General features: G+C 40.6%; 1 non-coding gene across 1 annotated transcript; it reads left to right on the forward strand.

Annotated features, from left to right (window-relative positions):
* Positions 1-4,514: 4,514 nt before the first annotated feature.
* Positions 4,515-4,622, forward strand: LOC112766599 (small nucleolar RNA R71). Its single transcript, XR_003184442.1, has one exon. It is a non-coding gene; the product is annotated as a small nucleolar RNA R71 (small nucleolar RNA).
* The last annotated feature ends 2,170 nt before the right edge of the window (positions 4,623-6,792 follow it).

Genomic DNA, 6,792 nt, shown 5'->3' on the forward strand with positions numbered 1-6,792 from the left:
AAAAACATCTATGAAGATCAGTATTAATTAGATGAGCGGGGCTTTTAGCTTTTTGCCTCTGAATAGTTTTGGCATCTCACAATATCCTTTGAAATTCAGAATGGTTGGCTTCTTTAGGAACTTAGAATCCAGATAGTGTTATTGATTCTCCTAGTAGAGTATGATGATTCTTGAACATAGCTACTTATTGAGTCTTGGCCGTGGCCCAAAGCACTCTGTCTTCCAGTATTACCACCGGATACATACATGCCACAGACACATAATTGGGTGAACCTTTTCAGATTGTGACTCAGCTTTGCTAAAGTCCCCAACTAGAGGTGTCCAGGGTTCTTAAGCACACTCTTATTGCCTTGGATCACAACTTTATTTTTCTTTCTTTTCTTTCTCTTTTCCTCTCTTTTTTTTTTGTTTTTTTTTTTTTAATAGTAATGCTTTTTCTTGCTTCAAGAATCATTGTAATGATTTTTCAGATCCTCAGTAACATGTCTCCTTTTTCATCATTCTTTCAAGAGCCAACATTCATGAACCACAAATTCAAGATACATATGCACTGTTTAAGCATACATTCAGAAAACAAAGAAATATTGCCACCACATCAAAATAATTAAACTGTTATAAAATTTAAAATTCATGCAATTCTTTCCTTTTCAATTTAAGCACGTTTTTATTCAAGAAAGGTGATGGATTCATAGGACATTCATAACTTTAAGGCATGGACACTAAGACACTAATGATCACAAGACACAAACATAGATAAACATAAGCACTAGAATTCGAAAATCAGAAGAATAAAGAACAAGGAAATCAAGGAACGGGTCCACCTTAGTGATGGCGGCTCTTCCTTCCTCTTGAAGATCCTATGGAGTGCTTGAGCTCCTCAATGTCTCTTCCTTGTCTTTGTTGCTCCTCCCTCATGATTCTTTGGTCTTCTCTAATTTCATGAAGGATGATGGAGTGTTCTTGGTGCTCCACCCTTAGTTGTCCCATGTTGGAACTTAATTCTCCTAGGGAGGTGTTTAGTTGCTCCCAATAGTTTTGTGGAGGAAAGTGCATCCCTTGAGGAATCTCAGGGATCTCATGATGAGTGGGGTCTCTTGTGTGCTCCATCCTCTTCTTGGTGATGGGCTTGTCCTCATCAATGGGGATGTCTCCCTCTATGTCAACTCCAACTGAATAACAGAGGTGACAAATGAGATGAGGGAATGCTAACCTTGCCAAGGTAGAGGACTTGTCCGCCACCTTATAGAGTTCTTGGGCTATAACCTCATGAACTTCTATTTCTTCTCCAATCATGATGCTATGGATCATGATAGCCCGGTCTATGGTAACTTCGGACCGGTTGCTAGTGGGAATGATTGAGCGTTGTATAAACTCTAACCATCCTCTAGCCACGGGCTTGAGGTCATGCCTTCTCAATTGAACCGGCTTTCCTCTTGAATCTCTCTTCTATTGGGCGCCCTCTTCACATATGACTGTGAGGACTTGGTCCAACCTTTGATCAAAGTTGACCCTTCTAGTGTAGGGATGTTCATCTCCTTGCATCATGGGCAAGTTGAACGCCACCCTCACACTTTCCGGACTAAAATCCAAGTATTTCCCCAGAACCATAGTAAGATAATTCTTTGGATCCGGCTTCACACTTTGGTCATGGTTCTTGGTGATCCATGCATTGGCATAGAACTCTTGAACCATCAAGATTCCGACTTGTTGAATGGGGTTGGTAAGAACTTCCCAACCTCTTCTTTGGATCTCATGTCAGATCTCCGGATATTCACCCTTTTTGAGTGAAAAAGGGACCTCGGGGATCACCTTCTTCAAGGCCACAACTTCATAGAAGTGGTCTTGATGCACCCTTGAGATGAATCTTTCTATCTCCCATGACTCGGAGGTGGAAGCTTTTGCCTTCCCTTTCCTCTTTCTAGAGGTTTCTCCGGCCTTGGATGCCATAAGTGGTTATGGAAAAACAAAAAGCAATGCTTTTACCACACCAAACTTAAAAGGTTTGCTCGTCCTCGAGCAAAAAAAGAAAGAAGAGAGTAGAAGAAGAAGAAATGAGGGGAAAGGGAATGGCTTTTGTTTTCGGCCAAAGGGGAGAGAAGTGGTGTGTATGTTGTGTGAAAATGAAGGAGTGAAGAAGGGTTTATATAGGAGAGGGGGATGGTAGGGTTCGGCCATTTGAGGGTGGGTTTGGGTGGGAAAGTGGTTTGAATTGAATGGTGAGGTAGGTGGGGTTTTATGAGGGATGGATGTGAGTGGTGAAGAGAAAGATGGGATTTGATAGGTGAAGGGCTTTTGGGGAAGAGGTGTTGAGGTGATTGGTGAATGGGTGAAGAAGAAGAGAAAGTGGTAGGGTAGGTGGGGATCCTGTGGGGTCCACAGATCCTGAGGTGTCAAGGAAAAGTCATCCCTGCACCATATGGCATTCAAAATCACGTTTTGAGCCATTTCTGGCGTTAAACGCCGGGCTGGTGCCCATTTCTGGCGTTTAACGCCAGCTTATTGCCCTTTTCTGGCGTTTAACGCCAGTCTGGTGCCCCTTTCTGGCGTTAAACGCCCAGAATGGTGCCAGACTGGGCGTTAAATGCCCAACAGCTAACCTCACTGGCGTTTAAACGCCAGTGGGTGCATCCTCCAGGGTGTGCTGTTTTTCTTCCTGTTTTTTTATTCTGTTTTTGCTTTTTTCATTAATTTTGTGACTTCTCATGATCATCAACCTACAAAAAAGATAAAATAACAAAAGAAAATAGATAAAATATAACATTGGGTTGCCTCCCAACAAGCGCTTCTTTAATGTCAGTAGCTTGACAGAGGACTCTCATGGAGCCTCACAGATATTCAGAGCCATGTTGGAACCTCCCAACACCAAACTTAGAGTTTGAATGTGGGGGTTCAACACCAAACTTAGAGTTTGGTTGTGGCCTCCCAACACCAAACTTAGAGTTTGACTGTGGGGGCTCTGTTTGTCTCTGATTTGAGAGAAGCTCTTCATGCTTCCTCTCCATGATGATAGAGGGATATCCTTGAGCTTTAAACATAAGGGATTCTTCATTCACTTGAATGATCAACTCTCATCTACCAACATCAATCACAGCCTTTGCTGTGGCTAGGAAGGGTCTGCCAAGGATGATGGATTCATCCATGCACTTCCCAGTCTCTAGGACTATGAAATCAGTAGGGATGTAATGGTCTTCAACCTTAACCAGAACATCCTCTACAAGTCCATGGGCTTGTTTTCTTGAATTGTCTGCCATCTCTAGTGAGATTTTTGCAGCTTGCACCTCAGAGATCCCTAACTTCTCCATTACAGAGAGAGGCATGAGGTTTACACTTGACCCTAAGTCACACAAGGCCTTCTTGAAGGTCATGGTGCCTATGGTACAAGGTATTGAAAACTTCCCAGGATCCTGTCTCTTTTGAGGCAGTTTCTGCCTAGACAAGTCATCCAGTTCCTTGGTGAGCAAAGGGGGTTCATCCTCCCAAGTCTCATTTCCAAATAACTTGTCATTTAGCTTCATGATTGCTCCAAGGTATTTGGCAACTTGCTCCTCAGTGACATACTCATCCTCTTCAGAGGAAGAGTACTCATCAGAGCTCATGAATGGCAGAAGTAAGTCCAATGGAATCTCTATGGTCTCAGTTTGAACCTCAGATTCCCATGGTTCCTCATTGGGGAACTCATTGGAGGTCAGTGGACGTCCATTGAGGTCTTCCTCAGTGGCGTTCACTGCCTCTCCTTCCTCCCAAAATTCGGCCATGTTGATGGCCTTGCACTCTCCTTTTGGATTTTCTTCTGTATTGCTTGGGAGAGTACTAGGAGGGAGTTCAGTAATTTTCTTGCGCAGCTGACCCACTTGTCCTTCCAAATTTCTAATGGAGGACCTTGTTTCAGTCATGAAACTTTGAGTGGTTTTGATCAGATCAGAGACCATGGTTGCTAAGTCAGAGTTATTCTGCTTAGAACTCTCTGTCTGTTGCTGATAAGATGATGGAAAAGGCTTGCTATTGCCAAACCCGTCTCTTCCACCATTATTGTTATTGAAACCTTGTTGAGGTCTCTGTTGATCCTTCCATGAAAGATTTGGATGATTCCTCCATGAAGAATTGTAGGTGTTTCCATAGGGTTCTCCCATGTAATTCACCTCTTCTATTGAAGGGTTCTCAGGATCATAAGCTTCTTCCTCAGATGAAGCCTCCTTAGTACTGCTTGGTGCATTTTGCATTCCAGACAGACTTGGAGAAATCATATTGACTTGTTGAGTCAATATTTTGTTCTGAGCCAATATGGCATTCAGAGTGTCAATCTCAAGAACCCCTTTCTTCTGACTAGTCCCATTGTTCACAGGATTTCGTTCAGAAGTGTACATGAATTGGTTATTTGCAACCATTTCAATCAGTTCTTGAGCTTCAGTAGGCGTCTTCTTCAGATGAAGAGATCCTCCTGCAGAGCTATCCAGAGACATCTTGGATAGTTCAGAGAGACCATCATAGAAAATACCTATGATGCTCCATTCAGAAAGCATATCAGAAGGACACTTTCTGATTAATTGTTTGTATCTTTCCCAAGCTTCATAGAGGGATTCTCCTTCCTTCTGTCTGAAGGTTTGGACTTCCACTCTAAGCTTACTCAATTTTTGAGGTGGGAAGAACTTTGCCAAGAAGGCATTGACTAGCTTTTCCCAAGAGTCCAGGCTTTCTTTAGGTTGAGAATCCAACCATGTTCTAGCTCTGTCTCTTACAGCAAAAGGGAATAGCATAAGTCTGTAGACCTCAGGGTCAACCCCATTAGTCTTGACAGTGTCACAGATTTGCAAGAACTCAGCTAAAAACTGATGAGGATCTTCCAGTGGAAGTCCATGGAACTTGCAATTCTGTTGCATTAGAGAAACTAATTGAGGCTTGAGCTCAAAGTTGTTTGCTCCAATGGCAGGGATAGAGATGCTTCTCCCATAGAAATCGGGAGTAGGTGCAGTAAAGTCACCCAGCACCTTCCTTGCATTGTTGGCATTGTTGTTTTCGGCTGCCATGTGTTCTTCTTCTTTGGAGAATTCGGTCAGGTCCTCTAAAGAGAGTTGTGCTTTGGCTTCTCTGAGCTTTCTCTTCAAGGTCCTTTCAGGTTCAGGATCAGCCTCAACAAGAATGCCTTTGTCTTTGCTCCTGCTCATAAGAAAGAGAAGAGAACAAGAAAATGTGGAATCCTCTATGTCACAGTATAGAGATTCCTTGAAGTGTCAGAGGAAAAGAAGAGTAGAAGACAGAAGTAGAAAATTCGAACTTATCATCGGAGATGGAGTTCAAATTTTGCATTAAGGAATAGTGTTAGTTCATAAATAGAAGGATGTGAGAAGAAGGGAAGTGATTTTCGAAAATTAAGTGAAAATTTTGAAAACATTTTTTGAAAAACATTACTTAATTTTCGAAAATGAAAGTGGGAAAGAAGTGAAGTGTTTTTTTTTTGAAAAAGATTTTGAAATTAGAAATCAAAGAGATTTGATTGAAAATTTATTTTGAAAAAGATGTGGTTAAAAAGATATGATTGGTTTTAAAAAAATGTGATTGAGAAGATATGATTTGAAAAACATTTTAAAAAGATTTGATTTTGAAAATTAAAGAAAACTTGGCTATCAAGAAAAGATATGATTCAAACATTAAACCTTTCTCAACAGAAAAGGCAACATACTTGAAATGTTGAATCAAATCATTAATTGGTAGCAAGTATCTTTGAAAAAAGAAAGAAATTAAATTTGAAAGAGATTTGATTGAAAAGATATGATTTGAAAAAGATTTGATTTTGAAAAACTTTGAAAACTGAAAAAAAATTGCATTGAAAAACAGAATCTTCCCCCTTGTGCCATCCTGGCGTTAAACGCCCAGAATGGTGCACATTCTGGCGTTTAACGCCCAAAACTCTACTCTTTTGGGCGTTAAACGCCCAACCAGGTACCCTGGCTGGCGTTTAAACGCCAGTCTGTCCTTCTTCACTGAGCGTTTTGAACGCCCAGCTTTTTCTGTGCAATTCCTCTGCTGTATGTTCTGAATCTTCAATTCTCTGTATAATTGACTTGAGAAGACACAAATTAAAATATTTTTGGATTTTTAATAATAAGGAAAATTCAAAATGCAACAAGAATCAAATAACAATGCATGCAAGACACCAAACTTAGCAGTTTGTATACTACTGACACTAATGAGAATGCATATGAGACACACAAAATACTCAAGTCAAGAGAATTCAAAGATCAGAGTAAGAAATCATCAAGAACTACTTGAAGATCCTTAAGACACATGAATGAATGCATGCAATTGACACCAAACTTAAGATGAGACTAGTGTCTCAACAAGAAACATAGAATATTTTTTTGTTTTTATGATTTTCTTAAATTTTTTTTTTGTGTTTTTCGAAAATTAAGTGGAAAAAAAGGTATCAAAATTCTCAATGAGAATTCCAGGAATCAGTGCAATGCTAGTCTAAGACTCCGGTCCAGGAATTAGACATGGCTTCACAGCCAGCCAAGCGTTCAAAGAAAGCTTCGGTCCAAAACACTAGACATGGCCAAAGGCCAGCCAAGCCTTAGCAGATCACTGCTCCAAAAGCAAGATTGATAAAGATCAACAAGCTCTTGTGATGATAAGTTGAAACCTCGGTCCAATGAGATTAGACATGGCTTCTCAGCCAGCCAGACTTCAACAAATCATCATGAAACTCTAGAATTCATCTTCAAGAATTTCGAAAAAAAAAATACCTAATCTAAGCAACAAGATGAACCTTCAGTTGTCCAAACTCAACAATCCCCG

This window comes from Arachis hypogaea, chromosome 2 (assembly GCF_003086295.3).
Source record: "Arachis hypogaea cultivar Tifrunner chromosome 2, arahy.Tifrunner.gnm2.J5K5, whole genome shotgun sequence".
NCBI classification, from domain to species: Eukaryota; Viridiplantae; Streptophyta; class Magnoliopsida; order Fabales; family Fabaceae; genus Arachis; species Arachis hypogaea.